Source organism: Camelus dromedarius, chromosome 17 (assembly GCF_036321535.1).
Source record: "Camelus dromedarius isolate mCamDro1 chromosome 17, mCamDro1.pat, whole genome shotgun sequence".
Classification (NCBI taxonomy): domain Eukaryota; kingdom Metazoa; phylum Chordata; class Mammalia; order Artiodactyla; family Camelidae; genus Camelus; species Camelus dromedarius.
Window position 1 is genome coordinate 42,901,416 of NC_087452.1, and position 22,142 is coordinate 42,923,557.

General features: G+C 38.7%; 1 long non-coding RNA gene and 1 other non-coding gene across 5 annotated transcripts in view; both read left to right on the plus strand.

Annotated features, from left to right (window-relative positions):
* The window catches only part of LOC105090704 (uncharacterized), a 146,553-nt gene that overhangs the window by 40,921 nt on the left and 83,490 nt on the right, over positions 1 to 22,142 (plus strand). The window lies entirely within an intron of this gene.
* On the plus strand, positions 5,252 to 5,325 carry TRNAV-CAC (transfer RNA valine (anticodon CAC)). The gene has a single exon. It is a non-coding gene; the product is annotated as a tRNA-Val (tRNA).

Consider the following 22,142-nt stretch of genomic DNA (forward strand, 5'->3'; position numbering starts at 1 on the left):
TCCAGGCAGTTTCTGTGTGAGCTTAGAAAGAAGACAACATGAGGAATTCATTCTCCTCTCAGTGTTTGTTCTAACAGCGACATCCGACTTAGAGGTCATCAGCTCTGCTGCGTCCTAGTGAGACCTGAGCCTGTGACAGGAGTTTCTGTCACTATGAAAAGGAGCTGTTGATCAGTTGTTCTCAAATATGGCAGTACCCTTTAAACCTCCATCAGGTCAGAGGTCACACCAGTCTTCCTCCATTCATTCAAGTATTGATGGACTTCTTAGACAGATCTATACTTCTCTAAAGGAGTGGAGTGGACAGAGATTGAAGAGGAAGGAAAGTAGGACAAGTCCGAGGCAGGTGGTAAACAGTTACTTTTCTGAAAACCTGTTGTTCATTGGGTATAATATATCCATTTGGGAAATATCTTATCTCATTGAATATTCACTCCAATATTTAAGATGTTATTTTCTCCATTATCCAGAGAGGCTAAAGAGCTTGCCCTGTATCACAACCAAAATAGATTCAACTTGGAATTCAAACCCAGGTCTGATTCTCGAATCCGCATTATTTTCACTCTTTCCAACACACTATTAATACAGCCAAGACAGGATCAAAATTCAGAAATTTGAAAATAGTTGGATATTACTCTGTACCTGCATAAGAATTTATGCAAAAATATTTGGAGAGAGCACCTTTAGTTACTACCCAACTTAAAGAATAGAAAATAATCACATATATTGTTAGTTTCGGTGACCATTTATTTCTGTCCTATTTAATAATTGGGGGCTCAAAGTCAAGAAGAAGTAAGGTTAATTGAAATAGATATTAAACTTCTGTGGAGATTTATTAGTATAAGGAAGAGGAAAAGAACTATACAGGAAGAAAGAACAGTTATTTTCAGATCATGTAGATAGCTTTGTAATATTCAGAAATATTTTCCAAAGACCCATTAATTCTAACACTTAACATTTCTTTCAGGGAACCCTGATTGAATCTTGACTTATTTGCCTAGATGTTTGTAACAAAAGGATCATTATGTTCTTTCCTTCTGCGTCACAATTTCCACATAATGGCTGTTTTATTTTGAATGAATTGATAAGGTGGCTTTCACAGGAATATCACTAATATACTTAAAAGCACCTTTCACAGCATCAGAACAATGCCTCCACTTCAGTTCGTAATTGTCGTCCCCACCCTCTGCACCCCACCCGCTTCAACTTTCACTGTTCCAATTCCTAATGGTAGTTTTCCTGAACGCTGCCTATGAACTTAAGTGAAGGAAGATTTATGTCAGAATGTTCTGCTGACATAATGTACGCCCAGGAGAGATGCAATCTACAAGGTAGGAAAGAAGTGCAAGAAGTTAAATGAAGAGCAGGGCTGCTGACAGTCTCAGAGTTTCATAAGCCAAGTAACAACTTCTTGAACTCACCTTAGTAAGTTTACGTGTCAATCTTCTTCCTTCTAGAATTTGTATCAGTTCAGTCTGCTCCCAACACATATACCAAGGAACATTCCTATATATTCCAGCTTACTCTGTGAATAACCCACAATCCAGGTTTCATTGGAGTGTGTGAGTAAGATTTCAGAATTATAGGTTATGAAATGGTGGTCTTAGAGTAATAATAGATTTTTTGGAGGTGCTTGAAAGTAGGGAGGCTTCAATGCTGAGGGAGCAATATATAGTATTTCATTACATATGTGTGTGTGTATATACCATATCTTCTTTATCCATTCATCCTTGGACACTTAGGTTGCTTCCATATCTTGGCTACTGCAAATAATGGTGCAGTGAACATCGGGGTGCATATATCTTTTTGGATTGGTGTTTTTGTTTTCTTTGGGTAAATGCAAGTATTTATTTCTGATATGGGTCATATGGTAGTTCTGTTTTTAACTTTTTGAGGAAATGCCATGCTGTTTTCCACAGTGGCTGCACCAATTTACACATTCCCATGCACAGTGTACAAGGGTTCCCCTTTTTCCACATTCTTGCCACAACTTGTTACTTGTTATCATTTTGATGATAGCCATTGTGACAGGTGTGAGGATCACTTGTCACAATGAGGCTATTTTATTGTGGGTCTGATTTGCATTTCCCTGATGGTTAGTGATGTTTGGCATCTTTTCATGTACCTGTTGACCATCTGTATGTCTTTTTTGGAAAAACGTCTATTCAGACATTTTATAATTGAATTGTTTGTTTGCTATTGAGTAATGTGAGTTCTTTATATGCTTTGGATATTAACCCCTTAATTGGATATATTATTTGCAAATATATTCTCCCTTTCAATATGTTGCCTTTCCTTTTGTTGATGATTTTCTTCACTGTACATAAACTTTTTAGTTTGATGTAGACCCATTTGTTTGTTTTTGCTTTTGTGTCCCTTGTGTTTGGAGTCAGATCCACCAAGACGTTGCTAAGAGCAATGTCACTGAAATTAGCACTTATGTTTTCTTCTAGGAATTTTATGGTTTTCAGGTCTTACATTCAATCCTTCAATCCATTTTGAGTTACTTTTTGTGTAAGGTGTAAGAAAGTGGTCCAGGGTTATTCTTTTAAATGTGACTATTCACTTTTCCCAACACTGTTTGTTGAGACTATCCTGTCTCCATTGTATGTTCTCTGCTTTGTCATAAATTAATTGTACATGTGTGTGTGGGCTTATTTCTGGGTTCTCAGTTATGTTCCATTTATCTCAGTGTCTGTTTTTGTGCCAGTACCATATTGTTTTGATTACTATAGCTTTGCTATAGCTTGAAGTCAGGGTGTGTGATACTCCTGAAGCTTTGTTCTTAAGATTCTTTTGAATATTTGGGATCTTTTACGGTTCCATACAAATTTTGGAATTTTTTTTCTGGTTCTGTGAAATATGCCATTGGAATTTTGATAAAGATTGCATTGAATCTGTAGATTGCTTTAGGTAGTATGAACATTTAAATTTAAGTCTTTAACCCATTTGAGTTTATTTTTGTATATGATGTAAGAATGTGGTCCAGTTTCATTCTTTTGCATGTAGCTGTCCAGTTTCCCGAACACCATTTATTGAAGAAGCTGTCTTTTCACCATGGTATATTCTTACTTTCTTTGTCGTATTAATTGACCATGTAAATTTGGGTTTATTTCTGAGCTTTCTGTGCTATTCATTGGTCTGTGCCTGTTTTTATGCCAATAGCACACTATTCTGATTACTGTAGCTTTGTAATATAGTTAGAAATCAGGGAGCATGATAACACTAGCTTTGTTCTTCTTTAAGGTTGTTTTGGCTATTTGAGGTCTTTTGTGATTCCATACAAATTTTAAGATTATTTTTTCTAGTTCTGTGAAAAATGCCATTGGTATTATTATAGAGGTTGCATTCAATCTGTAGATTGCCTTGGGTAGTGTGGGCATTTTAACAATATTAATTCTTCCAATCCATGAGCATGGTATATTTTTCCATTTATTTGTGACATTTCATTTTCTTTTGTTGGTGTCTTATAGTTTTCAGAGTACAGGTCTTGTATCTCTTGGTTAAATTTATTCTTTGGCATTTCATTCTTCTTGATGCAGTTATAGTAGGATTTTTTCTTAATTTCTTTTTGTAGTATTTAGTCTACAGAAATACAATGGATTTCTGTAGATTAATTTTATATCTTGCAACTTTAATGAATTCATTTTCTCAGTTCTAATAGTTCTTTGATGTAATGTTTAGGGTTTTCTGTATGTAGCATCGTGTTATCTGTGGACAGTGACAGTTTTACTTCTTTCTTTTCAATATGGATTAAAACAAATTTTTTCTTGTCTGATTGCTGACTTCCAGTACTCTGTTGAATAGAAGTGCTGCAAGTGGGCATCCTTGTTTTGTTCCAGATGTTAGAGGGAAAGTTCTCAGCTTTTCATTGTTGAGTATGATGTCAGCTGTGGGTTTGTCATATATAGCTTTTATTAGGCTGAGGTATGTTTTCTTTGTACCTACTTTATTAAGAGTTTTCGTCATAAATGGATGTTGAATTTTGCCAAAAGCTTTATATGTGATGATCATATGATTTTGAACATGTTCCTCTGCCTCCTCATTATTTCTTAGTTCTCTTTGTTTGTTTCTATGTATTACATAGCTCCATTATGCCTTTTGATGTTGGAGAAGTGGACTTACGTCAGAGATGTCTGTAGGTTTCAGCCACGTTTCCCTTTAGCCACCAGAGCTAGTGCTCCACAAGTGTCCCCTGTATGGGCTGTGTGCACCCTTCTGTCGTGGTGGGGCTAACTACTGTGGATGCACTGGTAATTGGAGCTGGCCCTTGGCTTGGCTGGCTATGAGGCCCAGCATCGTGTGATTGCTGCAGGTGTGGTAGGCTGTGTGCCTGGCGTGGCTGGGTTGGTGGCCTGATGACACACAACTGCTGCAGGCTCAGTGGTGGGTGGAGCAGGCTCCCAGCACTAATAGGCTAGAGGGAGGATTCCAAAGTGGTGCCCGCCAGTGCTGAAGTCAGCTCAGTAGAACGAGATCACAAAAATGGCTACCACCGGTGTCTCAGTCCCCCAGGAAGAGGGTCCCAGCAGCCTCTTGCCTCTCTACAAGGTTCTCCACAATCAGCAAGTGGATTTGACTTAGGTGCCTTTCAAACTGCTGCCTCTGAGCTAGGACTCAGAGTGTGTGGGATTTCACATGTTCCTTTTAAGAGTGGAGTCTCAGTTTCCTACAGCCCTCTGGAACATAAGCCTTACTTGTTTTCCAAGTCGGAGGTTTGGGGCTCATCTTCCTAGAGCAGTTCCCCTGGGCTGCGAAGCCTGATGTGGGGCTCAGATGCCCTGGCCTCCAGGGAGGAACTCTGTGGTTGTAATATCCCTCCTACTTGTGGGTGCCCCTGCAGGCGGATGGGTCCTGACTGGGCTGCATCTCTGCTTCTCCTTCTTGTCCCATTATGGCTCGCTCTTTATATCTTTAGCTGTTAAAAATCTTTTATTCTGATCTTGAGGTCATTCTCATAGACAGTTGCTCTGTAAGACGTTAGAATTTTGGTGTGCCTGTGGGAGGAGGTGAGCTCAGGGTCTTCCTACTCCACCATCTTGATCCACCCCCACCCTATCTATTAAAATGTTAATTTTTTATTAAAAATCTTTCAAAAGTAAGAAAAAAAGACCCCCAGATCTAGAGTGTCTCACTGGTAAATTTTACCAGTTACAAATTTTTTCACTGGTTAATTTTACCAAATATTTAAGGAGTAAATAATAAGATTACTACAAAATCTCTTCCATAAATTAAAAAAAAAAAATGAGGAGGAGGGTATAGCTCAAGTGGTAGAGTGCATGCTTCACATGCATGAGGTCCTGGGTTCAATCCCCATTACCTCCTCTAAGAATAAATAAATACTAAGTAAACTTAATTACCTCCCCCGACCAAAAAATAAGATAATTAAATAAACTTAAAAAAAATAAAATGCAAATTAAAAAAAATTTAAAGACAGTAGTTCTGAACTCATTTTATGAGTCCAGCATTAACTTCAACTAAAAAGGAAAGCCATTACAAGAAAACTGTAGCTCAGTATCCCTCATGAAAATAAACACAAACATCCTTGATAAAATGTCAACAAACCAAATCCAACAATATATAAAAGGATAAAGTATCACAGCCAAATGGAGTTTATCCCAAGAATGCAAGGCCAATTCAGTGTTTACAAAGTCAGTCATTGATATTCACAGTATTAACAGACTGAATAAGAGAATCATGATTGTTTCAGTAGTTACAAAAAAGAAACATTTTGCCAAATTCAACATCCATTCATGATAAAAAGTCTCAGCAAAATAGGAATAGAAGGAAACATCCCTAACCTGCAAAAGAGCACATAGGAAAAAATCTACCTCTTGCTTCATACTTACTGATGATCACATGTATGATCTTTTCCCCAAAGATGAGAAATAAGGTCAGGATGTCTTCTCACAGCATTCCTATCTAATATCAAACAGGAAAACCTAACCAGCACAATAAAGGGGAAAAAAAAGAAATACAAAGTAGAAAGGAAGAAATGGTACCTTTTATACCTAAAGACAGCTTGAATGTCTGTATAGAGAGCCCCAAAGAATCTACAAAAATGCTCCTAGAACTAATAATTATAAGTGAGATGAACATGGATATGGGATGTCAGATCACTACATAAAAACCAAATGTTCTGTATGCTAGCAGCATGCATTTGGAACTTGAAACTGCTAGGGAAATAAAACAAACAAACAATATTATCACAATAGCACCAAAATAATGAACTATATATAACTACATCACAGTATGTTCAGAATCTTCATGTTTAAAACTACACAAAACATTGATTAAAAGAAATCAAAGATCTAAATAATGAAGGGATACTTCATGGTCATGAGTTGAATATCCAGTATTGTTAAGATGCCAGTTCTCTTTAGTATGATCTGTAGATTGAAGAAAATCTCAATCAAAATCATAGCAAACTATTTTAGGTAATGACAAGCTGATCTAAAAGTTACATGGTAGGGCAAAGCTTCTAGAATAGATAAAACCATTCTGAAAAGAAAAGCAAAATTCGTGGACTCAGATTATCCCGATATCAAGACTTACCATCAACTGCAATTATCAAAACAGTGTTTTGTTGGGGAAAGGATAAATTGATTAAATTTATGAGTAGAACAAAAGGGAAAGCCAAGAAATGTACCCACAAAATGTAATCAGATACTTTTTTTTTGATATAGAGTCAAAGACAATTTAATTAAGGGCAGTCTTTACGACAAATAATGCGGACATTATCGGATGTCCAAATGCAAAAAAACCCTAAAAAACAAAAAACCTTGACATTTACATCTCATACAAAAGTGCTAAAAATGGATCCTAGATGTCAATATAAAACATAAAACTATAAAACTTCAAGAAAAATATAGGAGAAAATCTGTGTGACCTTGGGTTTGGCAATGAATTTTTATATACAATATCAAAGGCATAATCTATATAGAAAAAAAGGTAAATTATACTTCTTCAAAATGAAAATCTTTGGCTCTTCAAGTGATACTCTTAAGAGGATGAAAAGGCAATATACAGACTGGGAAGTTATATTTGCAAGTCACGTATCTGATGAATAAATAAGTAAATCACGATTACATAAAGAAGTCTTACAACTCAGTAGGAGGAGAAACCAGCTACCCAGCTAGAAAAATGGACAAAATATTGAATACTTCATAGTCACGTGAGCCGCAAAGAACAGGAAAGACATTATGAAAAGGTCTTAACTGTTTAGGGAAATTCACTTTCATCTCTTGAGCCAGAATGTCATATTCCCAGAAAAATCTTCTAAAGACATATTCTGAAATTGGCTCTGATTTTATTTGAATATTAAGCCTTGTCTCAGATTTCTCTGTAGTTTTAATAATTTTGGTTTAACTTAACCCAGCTGGAGATGTTTTTAAAGCTATTATAAGCATCTATGAAAAATTCAAATATTGAAAAGAGTATACAGTGAAAATTTAATCTTCTAGATATGTTTGACTTTGAAGCTTCTGTCCCAAACCCTAACTTTAGCTCTAGCTATAATTCTGATTTCCCAATTTCTTGTGCAGTGTGAATTTTTCTGGTAAATCCAAGCATCATCATCATCTTCATCATAATATACACACTGTTCTGCTTCTTGTATTTTGTCATCCACACACATGCACACACGGACACACACAGACACACACACACAGGGTACTTAATGTAATGTGCTATTTTGTTGATGTACCACACTTTCTTTTACCAGCTCTCATTAATGAATATTTCTGTGGTTTCTGCTTGTTGCTACAAATGATATTGCAATTTAAATCATTCTGTCTTTCCATATATATGTAGGTATATCTTTTGCTCAACAAAATATGATGTTTTATGTTCCTTGATATTTTAAAAACAACTCATGAACATAGAGACTCCAGGGTTGAAAATATTGCTAGAAATATTTTCTGAACAGTCCAAAATATTTTAACTAAATTATGTTTTCTTAGCTATTCAGTTTCCTAATATTTACTTAACCACAAAAATCATTCAATAAACTTTAACAAGTGATGGGTCCCTCCTCGTGCCAAGCCTTGTAGTAGATGTTGTAAGCAACACTGTATAGACAAGACACAAACCCTAGAATCACCCATCCTGGAATCTAAGAAGAGTGAATAAATTAATAAGTAGAATATGTCTAAAATAACTCGAGTATATAATTCCCTTAATATCTTGAGAAGTTGCTTTGAAGGTGATGAAAAGGCTCTGCTAAGTTTGAGTGATGGTGGGACATCCAGATGGTGATGACTTCATACACTTGATTGGAAAGAATGGCTAAAGATCTGTGAATTGTCATTAGACATCCTGTTTCAAGTGTTGAGAGTGTTCTCAGCCAATTAGGGAGAGGGAGAGTATGAGAGAACATCAGAGGGCTAATGACTGTGGCTTAGGGACCCATGATTAGAATGACAGACTGAAAACTCAGAGAAGGAAAAATACCAGTGATAAGAAGAGAATCGAGGGGATGAATGTCACAGAAAATAGTGACTATTCATGTTACCATCAGCAGGTTCTCCTGTGAACCAAACCATCTGTGCCAGGTACTCACTTCAGTGGATTATCAAGCCTACTCCAGGCAGGTGCCTGGATGCTGCTGGCTAACTGCTTGCTCTATGCTTCTGGTACTTAACATAGTGCCTGACAACATGGGGCCATGAATAAGTGGTAGCTGTGTTTCCTCTTGCTTTCCTTTCCACATCTTCCCTGCCCCACTTCTGGCTGTGAACGCCAGGTATCAAGCTCTTTTTTGGCTCCTCCATTCAGTAACCCATTTAGACGTCCACCTCCAAATCACCTGGCTTAGCTCTAACCGTATCCACGATTTCCACGTCCACCACGGGTTCACTGCAGGCTTTTCCCCTTATAGACTCGGCTGCAACAACCCTGTCCCTGCCCTGGCCAGAGAGGACCAACAGCACATAGAACAACTGCTACTGAGGAAGAAAAGTGAGACGAGAGATGTTGGACATGAATAGAGCAAGAAAAAATGTTTATTTTCTAAGCCTGCCTTTGACTTTTAGTATCTTAAGTTTTATGGGGGGAGTTTACTTCCAACTTAATTTGATCACTGAATCATGTTGAAAATCATTTATTATTCCTGTACAATCTTTAAGCACGTAGTAATTTCATATATTTAACATTCTGTTTTAAATTTAGACATTTACCCTAAGTAAAGAGCTATATTTTAAGAAAAACTTTAGTCTGAAATGCCTGTTATTTCCTTCCCATCCAGCCCTTAGCATGTAAGAGTTGGCCCATTGTGTAGATTTGCAAACTAATGATCAGATTTTATGAAGTGTTTGAGATGGCTTACTGGTGGTGTCAAGTTCAATCTCCAACTCTAAATCACAGTTGCTCTAAAAGTTTCACGTAGGTGACAATTTTCTTTGCAGAGCGTTAAAAACTGCTTTATAATGGCAACTCCCACAAAGCCTCTTCAGTTATATGGGTCTGTTAGCATTTTATTTTAAACACCATTTTGACAGGTGTGTTATGTAGTTATTATATTTTCCATGCATAGAACATTCTTGACATTCACTTCACTTGCAGTTTTCTATTAGAAAAAAGAAAAAGTTCAGAAAAAAATTGTCTTCTTGGCTGAATGAGAATGAAAGAGAAGTCCATTTTGTGATGACTTTTTGTATCATTGGCCCGAGGTAAAACAAACCCCAAATCCATTCACACAATTTTTTGTTGATTTAGGCACTCATGAGCTCATTCACTTATTCATGTGTATTATTACATTATTATTACTGTTATTTTCCATGCATGGGGCCTTGTGCTAAGCATAAGGGATCTAAAGATCAAGCGCTAGTTTGTGACTGCACACAGTTCATCTTTTTGTGCGCGAAGCAGTAATACAGATGAATAATTACCACAAGCAGCTATCAGATGTGCTAGAAATAGAAGCGGCGTATAGAAAAGAGTGGTTTCCTGTGCGAGCCAGGAAAAGCCTCACATAAAAGGTGTTTTTTCTCAGAAGGGTCATAATTCACCAGGTCAGTATGGAGAAAAGCTTTCAGGGCTGGGGAAATTGCCTGTGCAGAGGCAGAGAGGCCAGGAAGCATGTGGGAGCTGGGCGCACCAGATAGCTCAGTCCAGGTGCAGAGAAGTGCGAACATGCACAGGGCTTGGAGCTGAGCAGTGGGTGGCGTCCAGATCATCAGAGATGGTGGTTGTCCCGTGAAGGAGTTCAGACTTCAGGGCTGCAGAGGTGGGGAGAAACCAGAGAGTGGATTCCTCGGTGATGTCTTTTCATGGTGTCTCAGGCTTTGCTTACCTGATTTGTAGAGGTCTTTCTTTTCGCTTCCCTTTTCCCTCCCTCATTGCAGCCACAAGGCCTGTCTCATGCTGGTTTTTAAAGAGTGCAAGCAAATTTGCCCCTCCCCACATGCCTCCCACGTCCCCCTTCCCAAGGCCTTTGTACTCACTCTTCCCTCTGTGTGGTTTGTTTTTCTTCCAGTCGTCCATGGTCTTGCCCCCTCATTTAATTCAAACCTCTGCTGAAAGACACCTCCTTTGTGGATTCTGCCTGACTGTCTTGTTCAGAATAGAAGCATCTCATCATGTCCACATGATGCTTTTTTAAGTTTCTCCCATTGTGCTACACAATACTTGGAATTATATTAGATACTATTTGTTGTTGTCTGTATCTCTTACTAAAATACAAGCCCTTCAGAGCCGACGGTGCTTTTGTTACCTGAGAGGAGGTTCTTGTCTTGTGCAGGAAAGAATTTAAGAGTGAGCTGAATATGCTTTACTGTGGTAAAGTAAAAGCAAGTTTTCTAAGAGAGATGCACATTCCATAGAATGCGGTCTGTCTCAGAAGGCAGAATGGCCCCGGGGTTCAAGGGTGGTTAGTTTTTACGAGTGGGGTAATTTCATATGCTAACAAATGGAAGGATTATTGCAACTGTTTTGGGAAAGGGGTGGGGACTTCCAGGAATTGTCCACCCCCTACGTACTTTCTGACCTTTTATGGTCAGCCTGGGAACTGTCATGGTGCCTGTGGGTGTGTCATTTACCAGCCTAATGTGTTACAGTGAGCCTGTAATGGGGCTTAAGGTCTCTAGAAGTCAGATCTTCTGCAGTCTTGGGCCTGGTTGGTTCTATCCAGTTTATGTAGTATCCTCCATGGCTGTGTCTTTCTTTCAATGGTTCTTCCCTGCCCCTTCCCCTCTTGCCTCATTTTCATTGTCATAGAAGTAACTAAAATAACCCTGGGACGTAGGTGATGATCAGTGAATATTGGCTGAGTGGTGAATGCATCAAAGAGATGTATTTCTGTGCATGTGCACATGTGTACAGTTACTATAGCACCCAGCAGAAACACAAACACACTATACAGTTGCAGAGAGGAAAATCTGGTGAAAGCTGTTCCTGATCTCATCTCATTCTAGTTTCAATTTTTGAAAGAACTTGGAGAAGGGCTTTCTACTGACACAAAGGAATAAAGCCTTGAGAAGGAACCTTCTGTGCCTTGGAACTTTCTGTGATGGGAAGTGGCACCTTTTCACCCACCATCTTCCCGCAAAGGGTGACAGCCCTGAAATAGAAAAAGATTTGATCAGCAAGTGGTTTGCAATTCATTTCTTTCCCTTAGGCACTTTGTTGAGTTTGGCATGAAGCTAACAAAGGAACCGCTATCTGAAGATCTTTGCTCTGGCTACCATGGAACAGCACACATTTCCTCACCAGTCAGTCTTCTCTGAGGGCTGTAGAAAAATGCTTTGCCCCGATAACACATCCACTTTACTCTGAATCTTCCTTAATCAAATTGTCCATCACAAGGGGAGCAGTGGTTGTTCAGAGCCTGAGAAGAAGGGGAAAGAGGATTTCCTTCTTAGATGCTTTCAGCACGAGCTGTACACCTCCCTTAATTATGAATAGTATCCTCAGTCTCCAGTGGTTCACGTGGGGTCTGAAGTTGGCAGTGGATGGAGGGTATGAAAAAGTCGTGTCAGCTGACAGTGGTGCCTCAGATGGGTAGCTATCTGGGTGATTTAGATTTCTTTATACAGTTGTGCAAGTTCAAGTATTTTCCAGGATAAAGATGTATTCATTTTATAATCAGGAAATAAAACAAAGCCCACCCAGCTATTTTCCCAGCCAACAAATTTAAGAATCCAGCCCTTGTGCCTCCAGGATCTGTTGATTAAACTAGTTCTGCGTTTGCGCTGAATGCGAGCAGGAGTGCCTCCTAAAACTGCTGGGGCTGGACTGCCTAGCTTTCTTTAGTAATAGAATTCCAGCTTTACGTGGGCACATGCCACCTAGCTGAGGTTTTCTTTTGATGTCCCCATGAAGTCATTTCTGAGAAGGGTCATTTACCACTCTGCACTGGAGAATCAGTCAAACTCTAGCTATTCCTTTTCTCCTTGCTGTCCCCTCCCCCTTACTGAATAGAGAGGAGAAAACCTGTACAAAGAGGTACTGGGTTTCTTGTTCTGATTCAAGCTGACCCTCCATTGCATTTTTGTGCCCCAAACACAGAAAGTTGAAGTGGTGTCCCTGGTCCTTATCAGTACTGTTGGTTAAGTCTGATTGTTCCGTAAAGGGTTTCCTCTACCCTCTCCAGGTTCAGTGACATGCTGCCCTGCTTCTCCTAATCGCAGCCTGCTGCTTGCTTTGCTGACTCATGTATCATCTCCTTTACCAGGGATGTATATGTAAAGATTGTGATTCTGACTTGTGACATCTTGGAAGGTAGCTGTCAAGTGCAACAGCTTTCGGGTTAAGCAGCCTTGTCTTCACTCCCGGCACTGATACCTACTAGCTGTATGATCTTTAGCTTGGTCCTTCTTTTCTCCTTTGTGAAATGGGAAGAGGGATGGGTAACAATAATACCTAACACATGGGATTATTTTGGAGATGTGATGACACGGCACAATCAAAGTTTTAAAATTGTGCCAGACACACACACAGCTGAGAAAATGCTAGTTATTATGGCATTGCTAGATTCTCCACCAGAGTCATTACCAGGGAATCATTAGCTGCTGTTACAGAAATCACTACATGGAGCTACTCACCTTGCAGCACCTCCAGTGAGGAACAGCTCCGCTGCAAACCAGCTGCTGTAGAGGGTGATGGTCCAGCCCTGTGAGGTGCCACCCCCATCTCGCAAGGCCCACCAAAGTGAATTCCTTGTATGCCACACAGTCTGTATTTTAAGTAAGTCCACTTTTCAGTAAGTCCACTTCAAACATTAACTACTATGTATAAAATAAGCAAAAAAGGGTATCTTACATAGCACAGGAAATTATAGCCATTATCTTATAATAACTTTTAATGGAGTATGAACTATAAAATACTGAATCACTACTATGTACACCTGAAACTAATATAATACTGTAAATCAACTATACTTCTCTTGAAACAGTTTTCTTTTCTAGCTGTTCTCCATGTGATTTAGAAGCTGAAAATTTGCCATTAATTTACATAACTACGGATGATAATTTCCTGCAGTCTGTTCCCACGGGTGTATAGAACACTCTCAGATTCCTTACCTGACTCAGAGTCAAAAAATGTTTCTGCATATTTCCTGTTATAAGAACTTGAACAAAAAGTGTGACAATAGGTATTCCAAGTTCTTTCAACGATTTGGAGTAAAGGATGCTTCCAGGAGGACCAGCGGTAGAATCAGTGTTGAGCTAACTTTGTAAACACAGGTTCATAGTGGAAATAAACTAGTGCACAGCGTAAATGAGAGATGCTGCTTTCTGGATCCCCTGAACTAGTTCCCACCAAGTGCTGAGTCTGAAACTCCCGTTTCAGAGGATCTCCTAAACTCATGTGCCTCTTACCACCTCTTTCTGCTCCCTTATCGAGGGAGAAGGAAGGGAAGAGCCTGGGAGAACTGATCCACAAACCTGGAGCTGTCAGGGATGACACTCCCATTGGGTCTCCTGAAATACCAGGGCTCTTGGGCTGGCCTGCCCTGTCTTCTGTCTGTTGTGACACCTGTAGAGAACAATTTGATGACCCAGGGAGAAGTGGCGCCTCCTGTTCTGTTAAAACATCGGTGAAATGGATGAGTCATGAGTGAGACAGCTTTAGTGACTTCGCCGCTTAATGAGCTCAGTCATCTTTGCTGCATATCCCTGATTTCCACAGCTTGCTAAGTGAAAGTTTATTTATGTTCTTTAGTGTAAGATAATTTCCACAAGATGAGCTTTAATAAACTGAAAAGAGGTGCAGGGAGAAGCACTACAGGAAACTAATGAAGGCAAAAAATGAAAGATGGAAAAAATAATACATTTTTCCTAGGGATCTCTGCCAAGAAACCCCTCCATGTGAGAACAAATTGTGCTCACTAAAAAGAGATATTAGTTAACATCAATGTATTCTTTCTGGAGCAAGGGTGGTGGATAGACTCGCTGTAGGACACTGTAAAGCAAACTCCAATCTTAGCCATTCATCTTTTGTCACTCTCCTCTACACTTTGGCTACAAATTGATCTTTCAAAATCACAAAAGAAAGACTCTAAAGTTACTTAAGTGGGTGAAGGAATTTCTCTGCTCTCCAGGCCATTAATTACAGATGCTTTGTTGTTGTCTGTGGATGACCCTCCCACAACCCCAAGACCCTCACATCTTACGGGGAAGTAACTGTGACTATTCTGGGCCATAGGATCCAGATCTAGACAGAGCATCTCTGGTAGGAGACAGCACAGTCTATGGACAAGAGTCAAACCAGTTTGCTCCTGGTGGAGGAATAGGAGTCCTGAAGATGGTACTGAGAAGGAAGGAGGCCATGGCCAGGCACTTTGAAAATCCCCAGGGTGCTATCTTGCAGAGACCAGGGAAAACAGGGAAAGATAACAAAGAGTCCTGGGAAGGAGCAACTAATGCAATGGGATCAGGGTCTTCAGACTGAACATGTTCAGAGTCCCAGTCTAAACTAATCAGAAGCAGGGGAGAGCATAGCTGTGGTAAAGTGCATGCTTAGCATGTACAGGGTCCTGGGTTCAATCCCCAGTACCTCCATTAAAAATAAATAAATAAATGAACTGAATTACCTCCCCCAAACAACAACAAAAAAGAAAAAAATTTAAAAAATAAATAAATTCATCAGAAAAGGCACAGTCTGCCAGACATACCTGGTAAAACCCTGCTCTCTAAGGATAAAAACTGTAGAACTTCCAGGCCAGAAGTTACCTGCAAAAGAAACAGAATATTTGATTGCTATCAGATACCTCAGTTGCAAAATTTGCATTTATAAGCCAGAGGAAAACTATATATCATTAAAAAGAAAATGGAAACAAGAGTGTCTTAAATTCAGGAAAGGTATTTTTTGACAAATTTATCTCTAATTTTATATCCCTGTCTATCTACTCTGTCTGTCTAACTTGAAGTATTTTAAGAATTCTTAGCATAATCCACATATTTTATTCTGTCTTAAGAAAAATATTTGAAACATGCTTCTAACAAACCAATAGAACAGAGAACTCAAGAAGAAAAGAAACAGTGAATATAGGATGTGTAGTTATAGATACAAAGCTGGTAGCTTGTTTGCCTGGGCACAGCTGTAGTGGTAGTTTCATTACTGAAACACCTTTGTACTGCTTGCTGTGTAGCTATTACCCTGGTCCCTGATGCCTCCCCCACACCCCTGACTCTCGCTGCTCTTCTCCAAAGATCCATTAGACCACCTTATAGTCCAGCAACTGAAGGCTTAATGTCTGCGTCAGGAGGCCTTCAGAATTGCACATTTGCTGTTACAGAGCTGTACCTTACGTAATTCTCCTATTCCTTTGTCCCTGTCTCTCCTCCCTCCCTTCCCGCTCGGTTGGATCCAATATGGCTTAATCTGTTTTTTTCATTCTTCTTAAATAAACAGCACTCACATAATGTAACTGGAATTGATTTCTGTGCTTGCCAACAGAGAGCCCTAATTGATATGCTCATAATTTCATCACCCATAGATGAGCCCTGCTGCTCCTCTGCCTCACTTGCTTCTAGGTACAGAGACTGATAAAGAGACATGGAGATTTCAAAAGTGAAATCACATTTTCCAATGTTGTACAGCCAACCTTTGCCTTTACTAACAAACAATAAACATTTTAAGTTCAGTTAGTATTAAAATAAATATAATACTACCAATGCAGTGGTGTAATTTATTTCACTAGCCTTGTATTCTTGAATGTTTAAATTCCTACCAGTGTTCTGTTATTGTAAGCACAGTAGTGAGCACACTTACGCTCGTTTCAGATTATTTTTATAGGGCTGTTTCCTGCAAATGGGATCTGTGAGTTGACTAAAAGCATAATTTTAAATTATTTGATATGCACAGCCAGCTTTCCCCCAGAAACCAGATTCTTTGAGAATTCAATTAGCAGTGTCTTAAAAATCAAAATCCCAAGTTTCTCCATCTATTAGTGAACAATCTGTTTAATAATGGGCGATTTTTTTTCTTTTGCCAATTTAATTGGGTGTAGTATCACATTACCTTAATTTGCATTTCTTGAGTTGGAAACCTTAAGAAGATATTCTACATGATCCTTTACTTTTCTATTGTTTTGAAATGACCATATTTCATAAACAAAATTACGTGTATATTCGGGCTCTTTCTACACTTGTACTATCCCATAAAGTAGCCACTAGTCAAAATGGCTTTTAAATTTAAATTAATTACAATGAAATAAAATACAAAATTCAGTTTCCCAGTCACACTAGCCACATTTCAAGACACCTGTGAGTAGGAGCATATATTGGCCTGTGCAACTATAGATTTCCATCAGTGCAAAAAGTTATATTGAATAGTGCCGTTCTTAAATTTCCATTATACAGTACTTTAAAAAATTAACAGTTTTTCATAGTTCTGTAAAAAATTAACATAGCTATTAATTTGAAACATTTTAAATAAGGTCTATCTTAATATCTTTTCTTCAGATTGATTTGGTATCCAGATTCATAGATTGGGTCTTTGCTTTTGTATATTTTTATTGAAGTATAGTCAGTTTACAATGTTGTGTTAATTTCTAGTGTAGAGCACAGTACCTGAGTCATATAGGAACATACATATATTCGTTTTCATATTCTTTTCCACCATAAGTTACTACAAGATACTGAATATAGTTCCCTGTGCTATACAGTATAAACTTGTTTATTTATTTTGTATATTTTAGTTAGTACCTGCAAATCTCGAACTCCCAATTTATCCCTTCCCACTCTGGTAACTGTAAGTTTGTTTTCCAAGTTTGTGAGTTTGTTTCTGTTTTGTAAATAAGCTTATCTTTCTTTTTTTTTCTTAGATTCCACATATAAGTGAAATCATATGGTATTTTTCTTTCTCTTTCTGGCTTACTTCACTTAGAATGACATTCTCCAGGTCCATCCATTTTCCTGCAAATGGCATTATTTTATTCTTTTTTATGGCTGAGTAGTATTCCATTGTATAAATATACCATAGCTTCTTTATCCAGTCATCTGTTGATGGGCATTTAGGTTGCTTCCATGTCTTGGCTATTGTAAATAGTGCTGCTATGAACATGAGTCTTTTTGAATTAAGGTTCCCTCTGCATATATACCCAGGAGTGGGATTGCTGGATCATATGATAAGTCTATTTGAAGTTTTTTGAGGAGTCTCCATACTGATTTCCATAATGGCTACACCAAACCACATTCCTAGCAACAGTGTAGGAGGGTCCCCTTTTCTTCACACCCTCTCCAGCATTCGTGGACTTTTGAATGATGGCCATTCTAACTAGTGTAAGGTAATAGCTCAATGTAGTTTTGATTTGCATTTCTCTGATAATTTAGCAATATTGAACACTTTTTCATGTGCCTATTGGCCATCCATAAGTTTTCATTGGATGGTTGCTTGTTTAAGTCTTCTGCCCATTTTTGGATTGGGTTATTTTTTTCTCATTAAGTTGTATGAGCTGTTTATATGTGCTGGAGATTAAGCCCTTGTCAGCCTCATCTTTTGCAAATATTTTCTTCCATTCTGTAGGTTGTCTTTTTGTTTAGCTTATGGTTTTCTTTGCTGTGCAAAAACTTTTACATTTAATTGGGCCCCATTTGCTTACTTTTGTTTTTATTTCTATTACTTGGGTAGACTGTCCTAGGAGAACATTGCTTAGATTTATATCGGATAATCTTTTGCCTATGTTTTCTTCTGAGAGATTTTATAGTGTCTTGTCTTACGTTTAAGTCTTTAAGCCATTTTGAGTTTATTTTTGTGTATGGTATGAGAGAGTACTTTAAATTCATTGATTTGCATGCAGCTGTCAAGTTTTCCCAACACCATTTGCTGAAGAGACTATCTTTACTCTGTTGTACGTTCTTGCCTCCTTTGTCGAAGATTAATTGACCAAAAGTTTGTGGATTTATTTCTGGGCTCTCTATTCTGTTCCATTGATCTGTGTGTCTGTTTTTTGTACCAATATCATGCTGTTTTGAGTACTGTAGCTCTGTAGTATTGTCTGAAGTCTGGGAGGGTTATTCCTCCAGCTTCATTCTTTCTCTTCAGTAATGCTTTGGCAATTCTGGGTCTTCTGTGATTTCATATAAATTTTAGGATTATTTGTTCTAATTCTGTGAAAAATGTCCTGGATATTTTTGACAGGGATTGCATTAAATCTGTAGATTGCTTTGGGTAGTATGGCCATTTTAACAATATTAATTCTTCCAATCCAAGAACGTGGGATGTCTTTCCATTTTTTAAAGTCATCTTTAATTTCCTTAGTCAGAGTTTTGTAGTTCTCTGCATATAAGTCTGTCACTTCATTGGTCAGGTTTATTCCTAAGTATCTTAGATTTTTGGATGCAATTTTAAAATGGATTGTTTCTTTACTTTCTTTTCTAGTATTTCATCGTTAATGTAAAGAAATGCCACTGATTTCTGTATGTTAATCTTGTAACCTGCTACCTTGACAAATTCTTTTATTAGCTCTAGTAGTTTTTGTGTGGAGCCTTGAGGGTTTTCTATATATATTATCATGTCATCTGTCTGTGACAGTTGTACCTCTTTTTTTCCAATTTGGATCCCTTTTATTTCTTTTTCTTGTCTAATTGCTCTGGCTAGGACTCCCAGTACTATATTGAATAGTAGTGATGATAGTGGGTATCCTTGTCTTGTTCCAGATTTTAGGGGAAAGACCTTTAGCTTTTCACCATTGAGTATTATGCTGGCTATAGATTTGTCATAAATAGCTTTTATTATGTTGAGATATGTTCTCTCTATACCCACTCTGGTAAGAGTTTTTGTCATAAATGGGTGTTGCATTTTATTAAATGCTTTTTCTGCATCTGTTGAGATGATCATGTGATTTTTGTCCTTTAACTTGTTGATATGGTGTATCATGTTGATTGATTTGCATATGTTGAACCATTCTTGTGTCCCTGGGATGAACCCAACTTGATCATGATGTATGATCTTTTTTTATATGTTGTTGGATTCTGTTTGCTAATATTTTGTTGAGGATTTTTGCATCTATGTTCATCAGTGATATTGGCCTATAGCTTTCTTTTTTGGTATTGTTTTTGTCTGGCTTTGGTATCAGGATGATGGTGACTTCATAGAATGAATTTGGGAGTATTCTCTCCTCTTCAACCTTTTGGAAGAGTTTGAGAAGGATCGGTATGAGCTCTTTGTATGTTTGATAGAATTCCCCAGTGAAGCCATCTGGTCCTGGACTTTTGTTTTCAGGGAGGTTTCTTTATTGTTTATTCTATTTCGCTTCTAGTGATTGGTCTGTACAAATGATCGATCTCTGTTTTTGAATTACGCATTTTTTATGGATCATGTGAATTTGTTACAGCGTTATTTAGGTGTACACTATATACCATAAAATTCACCCACTGTGAATATTCAGTTCAATTACTTTCAATTCATTTATAGAGTTGTGCAACCATAACCATAGTCCAGTCTTAGAATATTTGCTTCACCTCAAAAAACCTCCCAGAGGCTCTCTGCAATCTGCCCTCCAGTTGTTCAGGTTTCTGCTGTACGCCTGCACAGCCTCTGTTAACCCAGGATACATGGAGAGATTTCAGGCCCCTGTGGTGGTCTCACCTCCCAGAACTCACTGTAAATCCCTTTCTAGTCTGTTGATCCATTTCCTGTCCCAAACAGGACTATAACTTGAGGTTAGTGGCGTCAGCCAGTCGCCATTCAACTGACAATGTACTATTTAAGGAAGCTCCTTCAGCAAGGGAAGAAGAGCTGCTGTTGTACACTGCCTGCCCTGCCTGGGTTAAAGGACCACACGGAGTGGAGAGGGCAGAGCAAGGATGCTCTGCTGTCATCAGTTCAAGAGTTTTGTGAATGAAGGCATCTCGGTTTGCTTTTCATCTTTGGACAATTTCCAGAGCACTGAATAATTGTTTTTGATAGTTTTGTCTAGCTCTCTGGTTGCTTTTGAGAAAAAATGTGTTGGTCCCCTCACTTCATCATGCTGGAGTTACGTGATTTTTGTCACGCAGTTTATGCTTCTTGGGGAAGAGAGGTCTTGCCTAGTTTGGGAGTTGCTCTGTGTGGGTCCCTCTGAGTATTACAGATCCAGATAAATTGAGGAAAGAAATGTTTGGTTTACCAGAGTTTTATTTTGAAATTTCAGAGATGCAGCACCCTTGCGTGGGCAAGGAGGGAAGGAAGCAGCTATGGAAACAGTCATGGCTGGGCCTTCTCTTCTAGGCTAAAGAGTTTATTGGCAGTCGCTGTGGTCGTCAAATGCTGGCTTGGGTAGGTACCTCATTTAGGTTCCGCATCGTTCTCCCCAGCGTTCTTCTGCCCTCAGAATTTATGACTCAGTGGGACTCTGCCTGGGTGTCTCGTGCCCTCTCTGTCTCATTGATGCTTCTGATATAACTCCATGAATTCTGGGCAAGCTCAGGGCCACACCAAGAGTCTGAAGTCTCAAGGACTCCATTGAGTTCCTAATACAGTATTCTGTGCTCTTGTTTGGAAGGGGATACTTACATGAGAGTAGAAAGAGAAATCAAGGTTCAGAATCCTGGAGGAAGCCAGTAACTTGGAGAATGAATTAAGAGATGGCTTATTGGTTGGCTATGAAAAAAGAAACGGGGTGATTATCAGAAGAAACAGAAGAGTCAGTACTTCTTTGGTTTGTTGGTTGCTCTTTGTGTTGTTTTAAACGTGAAAGGGACCGTACGGGTGTAATGGCCAAACCAACCCATAGAGAGATGACATCTGACATTACAGTCTCTGAAAAGTCTCTCTGATTGACCCACCAAGTTGAAGGGCCTGAGTACCTTTGCTATATTTTTGTATAACAGTTTGGAAGCAAGGCAACAGGGGCATCTATCACAAAATTCTTGGTTTTTCTTACCTCCAAATGAAAACGATTTTCATAACGTTTATTTCTGTTTCAGGCTCTAGGGACTAAATCAGTAAGTACAACCCACTGATGGAGAATAAGGCATAAACACTCAAAGGGTGCTCACTCCTATTCATTGCCAAAAAGAAGGGTTGTGTTTGCCATCACACATTTGCAGAGACACTATTACAAAGGCTAAGTTTACTCAGTGATTACATTTTCTGTTTTGATTTCTGCCTGCTGTTGAATCTCTTATTCTCCTCCTTCAGAGAATCTTTCCAGCCTCCTGTGCACCCATCATGGTAAGATTCACCAGCTAATGTCAGCACTTTGGTCACCCCAGACTTGGAAAAGCAAACAGCAGCAAACACTTTAGGTTCATTTGATGATAAATGTGCTGTTAATGGATCAGGAAGACAAATGGACTCGAGCTGCAAATCCATGTGATTTCATAAGAGTTTATTGTAAGAATGAGGTTAGTTCAATTTCAATATGATATATAGAGAACATAATTTTTATGACACAGAAACATTTGTACACCATACAATTGAGTTGCTGTAACAAGCATCCAGGGGTAATGAGGTGATTCTCCCATCTTGCAAGTTGAAATTTTAGAGAAGACGTTTTCCTTTACTTGCTGCTGTGGCAGCTCAACAGACTGAGCTGCCGTCACCCTTCCTCCAGGGGCATCGCCATGTTTCCAAGACAGAGCTTCTGGGAAACCAGAATACTCACAGCTGGACATGCACATTTGTTTCCCATCGTAAACTTCCTGTCTAAAGCAGTGGCTCTCAAATTCCGTGTTCTGTGGAGTCCTTGTATTCCGAAATATGTTCAGGGCACCTTGTCT